This window comes from Doryrhamphus excisus, chromosome 3 (assembly GCF_030265055.1).
Source record: "Doryrhamphus excisus isolate RoL2022-K1 chromosome 3, RoL_Dexc_1.0, whole genome shotgun sequence".
Lineage (NCBI taxonomy): Eukaryota > Metazoa > Chordata > Actinopteri > Syngnathiformes > Syngnathidae > Doryrhamphus > Doryrhamphus excisus.
Window position 1 is genome coordinate 17668423 of NC_080468.1, and position 17262 is coordinate 17685684.

A 17262-nucleotide genomic window follows, 5' to 3' on the forward strand; every position below is an offset into this window, starting at 1 on the left:
CAAATTCCCACACTGGATTTACTGTCCCTGTGTGTGCATGTGTGTGCGTGTGCGTGTGTGTGTGTGCGTGTACAAGGCGTGGCGGTCGCGAGCAGGAAGGAGCTGTTTGTTTTTAATAACAAGCCAGAACATCGGCGCGTACAGAAGAGGGATGAGGGATAAAAGGCGGCGCCCGGCCTCCATCTTGGCGAGGCGGGAGCTTGACAAGCGGACCAAGTCATATTTATTGACTCCTGGCAGCGGATTTCGGACTTCATATCTGGATCAGTGGCGGACTTTCTTAAAAAAAAAAAAAAAAAAAAAAAAAACACCAAACAAACATATTTCCTGTTTGAGGTGACCTTTGACCTGAAGTTCCTGCGCTTGGAGTTTGTCAGCTTCCTTGTTTGCTTCGTCGTCCTAATTGGACGTCGTCATGTGGTCGTTGATTACAACGCTACGCTTCGGGCTGATGAGCGGCGCTAGCAAGCGGGGACGAGTAGGAAGTCACTCCGCCAGGCGACATCCTGCACTTCCTCTACGCTATATCACCCCCCCCCCCCCCCCCCCATCCACATCACCCCCCTGCTGTTTACCTGCACTGGCTCAGGATGATGAAGATGCACAAGACTAGCAGGGACAGATACTGATGATGATGATGGAGATACCGATGATGATAATGGAGATGCTGAGGATGGAGATGCCGATGATGGAGATGCTGATGATGATGTTGAAGATGCCGATGATGATGATGGAGATACCAATGATGATGTTGGAGATGATGATGATGATGATGATGGAGATGCCGATGATGATGATGTTGGAGATGCCGATGATGATGATGTTGGAGATACTGGTGATGATGTTGGAGATGCCGATGATGATGATGTTGGAGATGCCTATGATGATGATGGAGATGCCGATGATGATGATGGAGATGCCGATGATGTTGGAGATGCCGATGATGATTTTGGAGATGCTGATGATGATTTTGGAGATGCTGATGATGACTTTGGAGATGCTGATGATGATGTTGGAGATGCTGATGATGATTTTGGAGATGCTGATGATGATTTTGGAGATGCTGATGATGATGGAGATCCTGATAATGAAGGATGCTGACGATACAGAGGATGCGGAAACGAGTGACGATACCCAGGATACGGAAATACTGACATCCTAAATGTGTTGAAGATCCTGCCCGAGGGTCAAGACTCTTGAGGTTGCTGAAGATTCAGTGATGATGAAGACACTGATGATGATGATTTTGAGGATGGTGAAAATGCTGATGCTGCTCAAGATATCGAGGATGGTGAAGGTGCTGAAAAGGGTCCTGAAGATGCCGAGGATGATGATTAAGCTCCAGATGCTGAAGAGGCCGAGGATGTTTGAGATGCTGAGGATTTGGAGGATGCTGAAGATGCCGGAGATGCTGAGGATGCTGAGGATAGTGTAAATATTAAGGATGCTGAGGATGCTGAGGATAGTGTAAATATTAAGGATGCTGAGGATGCTGAAGATGCTGAGGTTTGTGAAGATTCTGAGGATAGTGGAAATATTAAGGATGCTGAGGTTTGTGAAGATGCTGAGAATGCTGAGGATGCTGAAGATGCTGAGGTTTGTGTAGATGCTGAGGATCGAGGAAATATCAAGGATGCTGAAGATGCTGAGGATGCCAAAATGGTAGAGGATCTTGAAGCCGCTGAGGATGCTGAAGATGGCGAAGTAGAAACTATAATGGCTTCCGTTATTTTCGTGTACAAGCCATAAGAAAGATCCAGTGACTGTGTGGTGGAAAAGATGATGTCATCATTAAAATGATATAAAAAAACTGCAAACCGGAAATTCCAAAGGAGTCTCCGTCTGCGTTTATCTGTAACAATGTCCATAGCGTTACGTCATCCTTCAGCTGGACCTGGCGTGTGATGCGTGTTTAATGAACGGCTGTCAATCAGCGTAATCTTATGTATATTAACAGGTATTATATTTTCATTACATGGCGGCTGCTGTAATAACATTATTAATTGTAATTCTTTTTAATATGACACAGCGGGCATCTCCTCTCCAAAGTCATTCCAGGGGGACATGGCTGTGTACATGCGTGTGCGTGTGTGTGCGTGCGTGTAATAACGAAGAAGTGTTTGACAAGACGCTCTTAAACTCAGCAGCGCTGCGCCGTGTGTAATGAGTTAAAGTTGTTAGTGGATATTATAAATCTCCTCCCTAATCTTTGTTATGTTTCCAATCTCATCAAATGGCAACATAAGCCCGAGTAATTAAGCAAATATTGGCGCCGCCGCCGTTTACAACGCCCAATAAAAAGCTCATTAAAGGGGCCATTTGTCGGTAAACACGACGGGGGACGAGCGGCACGAGGACGGGGGGGCCATGAGGGTCAGACGCTAGCCTCTATGGGGTGCAAGCCGGTGCCTTGTTGTGGAGGTTCCCAGCATGCCTTGCGGCACTGGTTCTGTATATAGTGGTATGGTAGTTAAAGTGTTGTTGATACAGTAACTCCCCATAGTAGCCGGAGCGTGTTGCTAACATTAGCATACTAGCATTTTTTGCTATTTTCCTGGGTTGCCACACAAAAGATGCTCGGGGCACGGGTTTGGAGACCTTTAGCCTTCCCGATGCACTGGCCTGTCATGCATGCTAATGTTAGCAACATGCTAACATATTAGCATTTTTTGCTATTTTCCTGGGTCTGTCATGATTGGGGTTAGCATTATAACATTATGTTAGCATTGCTAGCATAGTAACATTTTTAGCTATTTTCATAGGTAGGCACACATGCTAGGTGTTAGCATTGCCAATGTCAGCGTACAAGCATTTTTTGCAATTTTTGCGGTTTGACACTTACCACTGTCATGAATGGTGTTAGCATTCTAACATTGTTAGGTTAGCATTGCTAGCATAGTAACATTTTTATCCATTATCATAGGTTGACGCGCATGCTAGGTGTTAGCTTTGCGAATGTCAGCAAACAAGCATTTTTTGCTATTTTTGTGGGTTAACACTTACCACTGTCATGATTGGTGTTAGCATGCTGACAGTGTTATGTTAGCATTGCTAGCATAGTAACATTTTTATCCATTATCACAGGTACACACGCATGCTAGGTGTTAGCATTGCGAATGTCAGCAAACAAGCATTTTTTGCTATTTTTGTGGGTTAACACTTACCACTGTCATGATTGGTGTTAGCATGCTGACAGTGTTATGTTAGCATTGCTAGCATAGTAACATTTTTAGCCATTTTCATAGGTAGACACGCATGCTAGGTGTTAGCATTGCGAATCTCAGCATATTAGCATTTTTTGCTATTTTCGTGGGTAGGCACATATATAAACACCACTATCATGCTAGGTGTTAGCATGCTAACATGAGTATGTTAGCATTGCTAACATTGGCAGAGTAACAGTTGTCGGTAAACACTATCATGTTAGGTGTTAGCATGCTGAAATGAGTATGTTAGCATCGCTAACATTAGCAGAGTAACAGTTTTAGGTAAACACTATCATGTTAGGCGTTAGCATGCTAATTAGTATGTACTGTTTCAGTTCAGTTAATGATGTGATACAGTAACATGGTCGTCTGGCAAACGTGGTAAACGTGACCCACTCTGACCTGAGTCGGTCATGTGAATGTTTCATGCAGACGAGATTATTTTTCACTTAAATTCTCGTGTTTTGGTGCGGATGCAGAAGAAAGGGAGGAGCGTCACGAGAGTTAGATGAAGAGGATTAAGGGATTGCACACATCAATGGAGGGAAAGATGCGTGTTGGGGGAGGGATGAGCGATTGAAGACGGGGGGGGGCGAGCGACGGACAGAGCGGCGGCGCGGCGGGAAGAGGCCTGCCGGAGCGAGATACCACGGCGGGATTGGCGGAGGAGATGCAGAGCGGAGACTCGACGACAACTCTCTTTCAATTCTCCGGCTTGAACGCTCTCACGCCGACATCGTGCGAGTCACGCTCGGCCGGCGCCGCCCCCGGAAGCAACCGCGGCGCCCTTCCGGCCAATTAGACCAGCTCGGAGCTGAAGGGGGATTGACGCGCGCATCAAACTGCAAGTCAACTTTGACGTCCATCTTCTTCCTGCGGCGGTGCGCCAGGACGCCTTCGCCGGGCCGCCTTGGCCGGGCCGCCCCCCCCCCCCCCCGCCTCTGCTCCCTGTTTAATAAAGGGAGCAAGATGGGGGCTGCGAGACACGGGTCGGGGCTTTAATATGAGCTTGTTTTTAATATGAATAGCAACTTGCGGAAGGGAATGAATTCATGGCGAGCACCGGCGGCGTTATTGGCGGCGGCGTTGACTGGCAGCCTCCATATGTGGCGGCGCGGCTTTGCCCGGGATATAATAATAAAGCCCTGTGAGAGGCGGCAAATAAAAACAACGGGATAAAGGTGCATCATATCACAAGCAGGTTCCTTGAAAAAAATTACCCTTCCCGCCCCCGCCGTCTTTCAGCTTTTTTCTGGCTCTGATTATCCCGCTTCCCGCTCTTCATCTGCATCCTCATTTCATCGCCGCGTAAGAGCCACGCGTTTTCATCATGACGACCCTCTGAGGATCCGCGGCTTTGTCCCGAGGGGGGAGTTGGACTTTCATCCCACAACCGCCCCCGACCGCCCCCGTCGCATTTGATCATGTCTTTCCTCGTCCTCGGCAGGTGTCGATCTTCCTCGCCGACCCGAGCCAACACGCCTTCTACACGCGTGATGTCTTTTTAATTACCCGCATCCTACCAAAGCGGCTCGCCGGGGAAAGGTGCATTGATTAGCAAAGTGTTGGAGTACTTCCAGCAGTACTCTTGGCTAGTACGCCGTATCCATCGCTCCTCGCTTCCCAAAAAATACTCCATTAGTAGCAGATTGGCTCCTCGCAGACGGACTTGGTCATCACGGTAGGCCCTCGCTTATCACTGTTCACTGCTGGCAAACCGGGCCGTGATAAGTGAATTTCCACAAAGTAGGATTCTTTATTCATAAATGGAATATTCTGCTACATAAGCCGTTTACCACATTCTGAATACACATTTCAACATTATTAGAGACCTCTGGACATGACATAACACCCCCATAGTCACCTTTTACACTTGTATTACCTAATATGGTCGACAATAATTAGTATTAGGCATCGTAAACCTCTTTACAACCTTCTAAATACAGTTTTTAACACCATAGAGCCTCCGGACATGACATAACACCCCTATAGTTACCTTTTACACTTGTATTATCGAATATAGTTGACAATAATATAAGTATTAGGCATAGTAAACCTCTTTACAACCTTCTAAATACAGTTTTTAACACCATAGAGCCTCCGGACATGACATAACACCCCTATAGTCACCATTACATTCCTGTTACTCAATTTTGCAGACATAATAAGAAAAAGAAAACCTGTAACCGGTTTACAAACCTTATAAATACAACACATTATTAGAGCCCTCTAGACATGACATAACACCCCTATAGTCATATTTTATACTTGTATTACCGAATATAGTTGACAATAATATAAGTATTAGGCATAGTAAACATCTTTACCACCTTCTAAATACAGTTTTTAACACCATAGAGCCTCCGGGCATGACATAACACCCCTATAGTCACCTTTTACACTTGTATTACCTAATATAGTTGACAATAATATATAAGTATTAGGCAGAGTAAACCTCTTTACAACCTTCTAAATACAGTTTTTAACACGATAGAGCCTCCAGACATGACATAACACCCCTATAGTCACCATTACATTCTTATTACTCAATTTTGCAGGCATAATTAGAAAAAGAAAACCTGTAATTTGTTTATAAACCTTCTAAATACAATACATTATTAGAGCCCTCTAGACATGACATAACACCCCTATAGTCATATTTTATACTTGTATTACTGAATATAGTTGGCAATAATATGAGTATCAGGCATAGTAAACCTCTTTACCACCTTCTAAATACAGTTTTTAACACCATAGAGCCTCTGGGCATGACATAACACCCCTATAGTCATATTTTATACTTGTATTACCGAATATAGTTGACAATAATATAAGTATTAGGCAGAGTAAACCTCTTTACAACCTTCTAAATACAGTTTTTAACACGATAGAGCCTCCAGACATGACATAACACCCCTATAGTCACCATTACATTCTTATTACTCAATTTTGCAGACATAATTAGAAAAAGAAAACCTGTAATTTGTTCATAAACCTTCTAAATACAATACATTATTAGAGCCCTCTAGACATGACATAACACCCCTATAGTCACCATTACCTTCTTATTACTCAATTTTGCAGACATAATTAGAAAAAGAAAACCTGTAATTTGTTTATAAACCTTCTAAATACAATACATTATTAGAGCCCTCTAGGCATGACATAACACCCCTATAGTCATCATAATAAAAGAGATTTGGGTAGTACAGAAGGCCAAAATGACTTTTGAGAAGCACATGTTCCGTTACCGTCGTGTTGCAGTTCCCTGCTGTGAAGGAACGTAGTGTTGTATGAAGTACTGGTAGTAGTCCTACTAGTAGTCCTAGCAGTACCTGGAGCTCGTAGGCTAATTGACACGATAGCACGGCAAGACAAAAGAAGGCGACTGTGAAGTCTTTGTGTTTGTGCTTGGCTGGAGATGGTTTAATAATGCAGGTGAACACGGAGACGTGCGTGTCACTTCCTTGGCACACTTTAATTAAAGCGGGCACACGCACACGCACACGCACACACACACACACACACACACACACACCTTTTGGCAGGCGTAATAATCGAGCTCGCATCTCGCAAAGTGGGTCACAGGAACAAAGAGCATAGGCGTCTTCTGATGTGTCATTAGACCCCCCGATTCCCTCGAACGCAACGCTATTCAGGAAAGAAATCCCGACTCCAGCCGGGAGGCGGCGGAGGAACGGTTATTAATGGTTTGCACGCTGCGTGGAATTAAAATCCACATCGCCCGTGCCGCTTTATCGTTTTTAATCTGGATTCATTAGGAAATGCTAATAAGTGTCTTTGCGCCTTTTCCCATCATCCTTTGCAATCGGCACACAAAAGATATTCCTCAATCAGCCGCCGCTTTTCATCGTTCAAGGGGACATCGTATAGCCAGGCCTGGACGCACGCGCCACTCAAACCCACGTCTACACGTCCACACGGGCCCCCCCAATGGCACGCCAGGCGGGCAGCGCTAGCCAATCAGCAAAAAGGCCCAGGTGACTTTCTGGTCATCTGGTGACTTTATTCCCATAATATCGTCACTTTATTCCCATAATATCCAGACTTTATTCCCATAATATTGTGACTTTATTCTCATAAAATCTAGTTTATTCCCATAATATCGACACTTTATTCCCATAATATCAACACTTTATTCCCATAATATTGTGACTTTATTCCTATAATGTCAAGACTTTATTCCCATAATATCCAGACTTTATTCCCATAATATCCAGACTTTATTCTCATAAAATCTAGTTTATTCCCATAATATTGTCACTTCATTCCCAAAATATCAAGACTTTATTCCCATAATGTCATCACTTTATTCCCATAATATTGTGACTTTATTCCCATAAAATCTAGACTTTATTCACATAATATCAATACTTTATTCCCATTATATCGTGACTTTATTCCCAAAATATCGGGACTTTATTCCCATATGATCACTTTATTCCCATAATATTGTGACTTTATTCCCATAAAATCTCGAGTTTATTCCCATAATATCAAGACTTTGTTCCCATAATATCGGGACTTTATTCCCATAATATCGGGACTTTATTCCCATAATATCGGGACTTTATTCCCATAATATCGTCACTTTATTCCCATAATATTGTGACTTTATTCCCATGAAATCTAGAGTTTATTCCCATAATATCAAGACTTTATTCTCATAATATCGAGACTTTACTCCCATAATATTGTGACTTTATTCCCATAATATCGAGACTTTATTCCCATAATATCGAGACTTTATTCCCATAATATCGAGACTTTATTCCCATAATATCAAGACTTTACTCCCATAATATCGTGACTTTATTCCCATAATATTGAGACTTTATTCCCAAAATATTGTGACTCTCTTCCCACACTAATGTATTCCATTCCATTCCCCATATATTGTGACTTTATTCCTATAATATTGTGACTTTATTAGTGTAATTAGTGTATACTTTCTGCTGCTATAATGAGATTACTTTAGTAAATGCCGTGTTTTTTCTCGTTTAATGTTCTCCATATGTTGACTTTATTTGTCCATTTGTTGTTTATTTGGCATTTAGTGGGCATTCTTGGAGAATGCTACTTTAGGAAGTGGGCGGGCCAATGAAAAGGCCCCACCCAGGAAGTTGTTGTCTGTGACACGCTAGCTGCTGTGAATGGGACGTGGATCACACGCCTCCATGGACATGTCCCCCACAAGGCGCGGCGTGCCACCCTCAGGGATGCGCTTCTGTGTTGGCGCCCTGCCTTGTTCTCCTCCAGGCGTGACAGGACCCTTGCAGACCCCCCGAGGAGACCCCAGACACCGTAGCTGGCATCATCAGCATCATCAGCCAGCAGGATGTTTGGGTTCGGCGTGTGGAGGTGTTCCTCGGCTGTTAGTTTGTGGTTTGTATCTAAAGCTGGCCGGGGGGGGGGGCCCAAACGCTGGCTGATTTTCCCCCTTAGTTCGACCCCGCCGCCCCGATATCGCCGGGGGAAGCGAGCCGCCTCCGCCATAATCAGGCGCCGTGCGCAATAAGCCCCGGGAATCCTGAATGTGTTTCACCCCTCAGCCACAAGATTCATTCCACAAACGCCCCTCAGCCGAGAGGCTGGCATCCGTCCTCCGGCTCCATCAAATCCATCTGCGGAGGTGTATTATTGGAGACCCGGTCCTTATCCTCTCCTCTCAAGTGCGCCTCTTTGCATTTCTTTTTTTCTTCTCGCCGTGACCAGGTCGTCAAAGGATCAGAGCGGCGGCGGAGCGGCAAAGCGGAGACTGTTTAACATCTTAAGAGGGAGAGAAGAGTGTTCCCGGCCCGGCATTATCGGGGCCCGGCATTATCGGGGCCCGCCGTTTCAGGCGGAGAATGGAAAAGCCGCCGACGTCTGAGCGAGGCAGCTGGCGCTGGCGTCACGGGACACAAATGGCAATTGGGAGGAATGATGTTATTCAGCTTGTGTTGGCGGCCCGGCGGCTGTCAACAGGTGGCGACGGCTTATTTTTCATCTCGCCGAGAGGAAGCGCACCTTTTGGCGCACGCACGAGCCCTCAACCACGGCCTTTGAAGAGATGAGGGAGGGTTCTGGAGCACGATCCAGTTGAATCCCGGCAGGAGTCATATATTTTTAACAGGATTAGAGCCCTCTAGGGATGAAATAGCACCCCTATAGTCACGGTTACTGTCCCATTACTCAATATACTGTAGTACAAGAGAAAAGTTAGGATTCTGGGGCACAATCCAATTGAATCACGGCAGAAGTCATATATTTTTAACATGATTAGAGCCCTCTAGGGATGAAATAGCACCCCTATAGTCACCTTTACTGTCCTATTATGCAATATACTGTAGTATAACAGGAAAAAGGAGGATTCCGGAGCACGATCCAATTGAATCACGAGAGGAGTCATATATTTTTAACAGGATTAGAGCTCTCTAGGGATGAAATAGCACCCCTATAGTCACGGTTACTGTCCCATTACTCAATATACTGTAGTACAAGAGAAAAGTTAGGATTCTGGGGCACAATCCAATTGAATCATGGTAGGAGTCATATATTTTTAACATGATTAGAGCCCTCTAGGGATGAAATAGCACCCCTATAGTCACCTTTACTGTCCTATTACGCAATATACTGTAGTATAAGCGAAAAGGGAGGTTTCCGAAGCACGATCCAATTGAATCACGGCAGAAGTCATATATTTTTAACATGATTAGAGCCCTCTAGGGATGAAATAGCACCCCTATAGTCACTGTTACTGTCCTATTATTCATTATACTGTAGTATAAGTGAAAAGGGAGGATTCCGGTGCACAATCCAATTGAATCACGACAGGAGTCATATATTTTTAACAGGATTAGAGCCCTCTAGGGATGAAATAGCACCCCTATAGTCACCTTTAATGTCCTATTACCCAATATACTGTAGTATAAGAGGAAACAAGACATATGTGTCATGCAGGGAGAGTTCTGGAGCTGTATCAAATCAAGTGATGACAGCTGTCAGCTTTTATTAAAATGGAGATCAGACGAGAACATCAACGTCAAGCTAGCAAGAGCGGTTGGGAGTGGGAGGAGCAAGCAGTGTATCAAAAATAGATCTTTTTTACGGGAGTACTGGCGCTCTTTCGCCATTTGCTGGTAGGCGTGGAATGGAAGTTCTATACAGGCTGCTGTCAAATTCTGTGATGATGGCTGTCCATCATCTTCTAGCCCCCCCCCACACCCCCCCCCCTCGCTGTCTTTGTGTCTTTCTTTATCGGTAAAAACAAAACAAGCCAAAAGGAAAATAAAGGGCTGCTTCTTCGTCTTTGTTAACGTGACAAATCTCCGCTAATGACTCTGCCGAGGCTCCAGGCGTGTCTCCTCCTTCCTCGCACATCAATCCACCCTCGCTCACAAATTTCCTGACAAACTCCTTCACGCGGAAACAAAATAAAAATATCGCCTCTCTCTCTCTCTCTCTCGTACACCCCCCCACCCCGCCCCCGCCCCCGCCGCCAGACTACAATGGCAGTCGTTGTGCACATCACGGTCTGCTGTCTTGTCGAGTCTGACACCTGAAGCTCACGCCGTGCTCTCTCGCCGCCGCCATCACGGGTGGTCATTGTGTGACGACCCCCCCCCCCCCCCCCCCCCCCGTCGTCCCCACCTACCTGCTCTGTGCTCGTGCCATGGCAACAACGCTGAGCGGCCCACGCAGAGCCGCTCATCACCGCGCTACGAGCCGCCTAAGCATCGCTCAACCGCTCAGGCGTCGGCATAAACGTGCGCACGTGACCAAAGCTGGAAGGCCGAGCTAGCCAGGACCATGGAAAGGTTGCTGGTTCACTTCTTCACCTGTAGAGGGGGTGCTCTCATTAAGTACAGCACAGATTTACACTCATTACCCAATATAGTAGACATAAGACTTCTTAGGCTGTGTAAACCTGTTTAGGACCTTCTAAATACGCTTTTTAACATCATTAGAGCCCTCTAGACATGATATAACACCCCTATAGTCACCTTTACATTCCTATTACCCAATATAGTAGACATAAGACAAGAAAATAAGACATCTTTGGCTGTGTAAACCTGTTTAGGACTTTCTAAATACGCTTTTTAACATCATTAGAGCCCTCTAGACATGACATAACACCCCTATAGTCACCTTTACACTCCTATTACTCAATACAGTAGACATAATAAGAGAAAATAAGACATATTAGGCTGAGTAACCCTGTTTAGGACCTTCTAAATAAGCTTTTAACATTATTAGAGCCCTCTAGACATGATATAACACCCCTATAGTCACCTTTACACTCCTATTACCCAATATAGTAGACATAATAAGAGAAAATAAGACATATTAGGCTGAGTAACCCTGTTTAGGACCTTCTAAATAAGCTTTTAACATTATTAGAGCCCTCTAGACATGATATAACAACCCTATAGTCACCTTTACACTCCTATTACCCAATATAGTAGACATAAGACAAGAAAATAAGACATCTTAGGCTGTGTAAACCTGTTTAGGACCTTCTAAATAAGCTTTTAACACTATTAGAGCCCTCTAGATGTGCTATAACACCCCTAGAGTCACCTTTACTCTCCTAATACGCAATATAGTAGACATAATAAGAGAAAATAAGACATATTAGGCCGAGTAACCCTGTTTAGGACCTTCTCAATAAGGTTTTTAACATCACTAGAGCCCTCTAGACATAATATAACACCCCTATAGTCGCCTTTACACTCATATTACCCAATATAGTAGACGTAATAAGAGTAAATAAGACATATTGAGCTGACTAAACCTGTTTAGGACCTTCTAAATAAGCTTTTAACACTATTAGAGCCCTCTAGACGTGTTATAACACCCCTATAGTCCCCTTTACTCTCCTCTTACCCAATATAGTAGACATAATAAGAGAAAATAAGACATCTTAGGCTGTGTAACCCTGTTTAGGACCTTCTAAATACGCTTTTTAACATCATTAGAGCCCTCTAGACATGATATAACACCCCTATAGTTGCTTTTACACTCCTATTATCCAATATAGTAGACATAATAAAAGTAAATAAGACATATTGAGCTGACTAACCCTGTTAAGGACCTTCTAAATAAGCCAGGACACCCGAGTTCGATTCCACCCTCAGCCATCTTCTGTGTGGAGTTTGCATGTTCTCCCCGTGCATGCGTGGGTTTTTTCCGGGTACTCCGGTTTCCTCCCACATTCCAAAAACATGCTAGGCTAATTGGCCACTCCAAATTGTCCATAGGTATGAATGTGAGTGTGAATGGTTGTTTGTCTATATGTGCCCTGTGATTGGCTGGCCACCAGTCCAGGGTGGACCCCGCCTTTTTTTGGACAATGGCAACGTGTAAAGACCAAAACCTACGTTAGCGTGTTGACAAGAAGCAAAAGATGGGGGCGTGGCTTTAGCAACTAGCACACGTGCCTCCTTCACCCAACTTCCTGGTGAAGGCGGTGTGCGTGCTGCCACATGAGGGAATTGGACTCGGGTGATGCGTCACACACGCAGGAGGTAAAAGTCCAGCCTTGCCAGAGCAGAATGTTCCAGAAGACGTTGTTTGCGCCTCGCAAAGCGGCGCTCTGCGGGGATTGTGGGAAGCTCATTTTGTGTCTTTGTGGGGCGGGCGTCCTGGCTGGTTGGTACACGCCGCCCGTCGCCGTCAAACTTTAATGACGCTCAGATCCATTTTTAACGCGCGTCGCTCGGGCGCCATCAAAGCGGCGACGGTAACAAAGCAATCTGGCCTCGCTGATGAGGCTCCTCCGCCGCCTCCTTCCCGTGCCGTGTTTGTGCGCGGCGTCGCTGCCGAGGTTTGATGCTGGAGTGCTGTGACCTGGCATTTGGCTGACTTTTAGAGGTGTTACCGTGGTGACATATTGCCCCCCATACCCCCCCCCCCCCCCTCCCATCATGTTTTAGACGTGTTATTTACTTGGGTTTGGCTCATCTGGTCGTGTTGGTGCTATAAATCTCATCGGAGTTAGTTTGTGTGTCGCGGCGACCTCGTGTTCGCCAAACATCATCGGTTTTTATTCCGTCAGCCTTTGCTTCATCTTCTCCTTCCCGAAAGAAAGACCAGAAAAGCCGAGCGCTGCAGCAGCCCCATGTTGTGATTTACACCATCAATATTACTCCTACATTTATTTTTACTACGTTTTTACATGAACATGAACGTACCACGGAAGGGTTTGAATGAGTTAAATAATGCTAACAATGATAACATGCTAACACCTAGCATAATAGCGCTTGTCCTTAAAAGTGCCTACCGCTGAAAATGCTAAAAATGTTGGTGTAATTATGTTAGCATGCTAACATGCTAATGCTAGCATGCTAACACATAGCATGACAGTGCGGGTTTATATTAAAGCAAATCACAAAAATGCCAGTATGCTCATGTTAACATGTTAGCGGTGCTAACCTTAGCATGCTAACATGAGTTTCTACCTATTAACACGCAAACATGATAGTGCTAGGTGTTCATATACTGTGTCTACCCATGAAAACAGCTAAAAATGCTACTATGCTAATATTATCATTTCTATTTATTAAAATAGCATTGCTAACATGCTAACATGAGCATACTAGAATTTTTGTGATTTTCTTTAATATGAACAAGACTGTCATACTATGTGTTAGCATGCTAGCACTAGCATGTTAGCATGATAATGTAATTATGCCAACATTTTTAGCGTTATCAGTGGTAGGCACTTTTACAAACAAACGCTATGATACGCGTCAGGAAATGGCAAACAGTAACCAGCTTTGTACTGCTAGCCATTTTTGCTGTTGTGGTACTTTGGTACCTTGCCCAAAGACGGCTGGGATAGGCTCCAGCATACCTCCGCCACCCTAGTGAGGACAAGTGGCATGAAAATAGAAAATGGATTGATATTGGAGTGTAAATGTGACTGTAGGGGTGTTATTTTATGTCTGGAGGTCTCTAATGTTAACTTTATGTAGAAGCTTGTAAACAGGTCTCCATGTCTTATTTTCAGTTAGGTTAACTATATTGTGTAATAGGAGTGTAAAGGTGACTATAGGGGTGTTATTTCATGTCTGGAGGGCTCTAATGTTAACTTCATGCAGACGCTTGTAAACAGGTCTCCATGTCTTTTCTGTTAGGTTAACTATATTGTGTAATAGGAGTGTAAAGGTGACTATAGGGGTGTTATTTCTTGTGTGGAGGTCTCTAATGTTAACTTTATGTAGAAGCTTGTAAACAGGTCTCCATGTCTTATTTTCAGTTAGGTTAACTATATTGTGTAATAGGAGTGTAAAGGTGACTATAGGGGTGTTATTTCATGTCTGGAGGTCTCTAATGTTAACTTTATGTAGAAGCTTGTAAACAGGTCTCCATGTCTTATTTTCTGTTAGGTTAACTATATTGTGTAATAGGAGTGTAAAGGTGACTATAGGGGTGTTATTTCTTGTCTGGAGGTCTCTAATGTTAACTTTATGTAGAAGCTTGTAAACAGGTCTCCATGTCTTATTTTCTGTTAGGTTAACTATGTTGTGTAATAGGAGTGTAAAGGTGACTATAGGGGTGTTATTTCATGTGTGGAGGTCTCTAATGTTAACTTTATGTAGAAGCTTGTAAACAGGTCTCTGTCTTATTTTCAGTTAGGTTAACTATATTGTGTAATAGGAGTGTAAAGGTGACTGTAGGGGTGTTAGTTCATGTCTGGAGGTCTCTAATAAGTTTCCCAAACATATTTAGATGGCGGTAAAAGGGTTTCCTGTGCTTGTAAGAAGCCAAATATTCCATTGATGAATAATAATAGTAATTCCTGATGAAAAGCAACCACGACAAAGGAGTACGGGACGTTTTCCGGCGCCCATCTGATACCGATCCGTATGGATGCGTACACGTCGGCTGATGGCAATTCCTCAAGGGCCACTTTGACGCGCTTTCCTTTGGCAGAGCCCAGGCTGGCCGGGATTCTTCTACTTCCTTAGGGAGAGGAATGTGAGCGGAGACGAGAGTGTTTGTTTACCGCTTTGCGTCTGCAGCAATGATATGTTTATTAGGAGTTGGACTCTCCCGGCTGGCCAAGATGGCGGCCCCCGCCTTTATAATCATCCAGACGCAGAGCGGATTATTAAGGACGAGGGAAAAAAAATACCCAAAATCCAGCTTTCATGTTGACAAACACCTCATTGACCGTGTGGTGGGAAGGTCTCCATCGCCATCGTCACGGCGACGTAGGCTTCCAGCATACGTTCTTTCTTTGTTGTGAATATTTCCCATAATATTTGGATTTTATTCCCATATTTATACGACTTTGTGTTATTTAGTTGTAATAATTAAATGTTTTTTCTTGAATATTCCAACGTTATTCAAGTAGGATGACATTATTTTTCCCCATAATTTTCCAAGTTTATTGTCATAAAATGGTGACTGTTATCACTTCATATTTTCACTTCATTCTCCTTTTCATTCCTGATGCGTTTTTGTACATTTATTCATCTAACGTCATCCCCGTCATATTTACATTTTCATCAAGTCCATTTCCCCCAACATTCCGACATATGCTGGATGTTTTTCCACCTTTATTGTCCTAAAATGACAGCTGTGTATTCCCATTTCCGCTGCTGTTATTGTTTTCCATTTTCCAACTCTCAGGTTTTTTTTGTCATGTGTTGCGTAATCCAATTTTCCAAACGGTTTCCAACTCCATGTCGTCTTGTTTTCCATCTTTGGAAATGTCATGAACCGCATGTGGCGGCCATGTTTGCGCCACCCCCGGCTAATGTGTTTTTAGCGAGTTTTTACTAGCGCCTACGTGTGTCCCCAAAGCAGCGGGGCGTCCCGTCTAAGTGGCGCTCCCCCCGCCGGGCGTGTTCCGACCAGAGCCGGCTTTGATCTCCTGGCATCCGCCGCCTTCCGCCACGGCCGCGGACCTCATTACTTTGGTCGGTTCAGGCTCCGCCCCCCGCTCTCTGCGTGGCGGCCACCTTCCTCCGCCGTGCTTTCATTTTAGTCCTGACGCCCCCACCCGGGCCCGGCTGCTGATTAGCGTTGACGTTCCCGCCGAGCGTGTCGCTTTGAAAGAAGTCGGCATTCAATCCACACGCTCGAATCCCGACGTCTTTCACGAGGGTTATCTGTGGTAGGGCAGGTTACCATGGTAACCAAGCCCAAACCTTCTGACTGCAGACATTTTTAATGATGCTTAAAAGATGATTTATGTTTTCAAAACATGACCGCCGGCCATCTTTGAATATTTCATACCAAACGAGCGCATGGCTGACACGGCGGCCTCCTAAACGCCGGGTCCGTTCTCGCCTGTTTCGGAGCGCCTCGGGCGTGGCCACGCCGGGTTATTTTTAGGACCACAAGCAGGAAGAATACATGTACCCGCGTACAAACACGACGCTCCGGCACGCTGCTCTTATCTCCAATGACAGGCCGCCGCCTCCTGCGGCATCAGGAGGCTCGCATCAGGACGCCGTCCACTCCTGCCAAGGGCTTCAATAAATACGGAGCGTCGCCGCGCACGCGAGGCCGCCCGCCCGTACAAATGTCCCCAATTGACTCCTGGCGTCCTTTTTCAGGCAGGACTCCGTCATCTTTACAGCACAATTAGTCCAATTAGTAATTAGTAATATCCACCACATTATTTACAGCCCGGGGGGAGGGGGGGTCCAACAGTGGGTATGCTAACAGCTTCATTAAGGACTTTATTAGCACAATATTTGGACAATCCAAGTTCATTATACAAAAATGGCTCCAAATAATTCATAATATTATTAATTTATTCTTGTAAAATTAAAAAATATATATTTTTTTTAACGACATTTTTCTTGGTCAGGGTGCTGGGTGCTGGTGGAAATTAGGTTAGCGTTGGTCAAAGAAGAAGAAGAGGAGGAAGACGTGTCCGTAAGAAGAGAGAGAAGAAGACCACCGAGAACTTAGATTCTAGGTTCCTAGGTTCTAGGTCCTAGAAGGTCCTAGCAGGGTTCAACTTGTTCTACCACGGTGGAGATGGAAGAGAAAGGGGGTAGCAGGAGTTGGTTAAGAAGGTCCTGGAGGTGAA

General features: G+C 44.6%; 1 protein-coding gene across 1 annotated transcript in view; it reads left to right on the top strand.

The window, feature by feature from the left end:
* Positions 1 to 17262, top strand: part of celf2 (cugbp, Elav-like family member 2) — a 230630-nt gene that overhangs the window by 42575 nt on the left and 170793 nt on the right. The gene's annotated exons all lie outside the window — the stretch shown is intronic.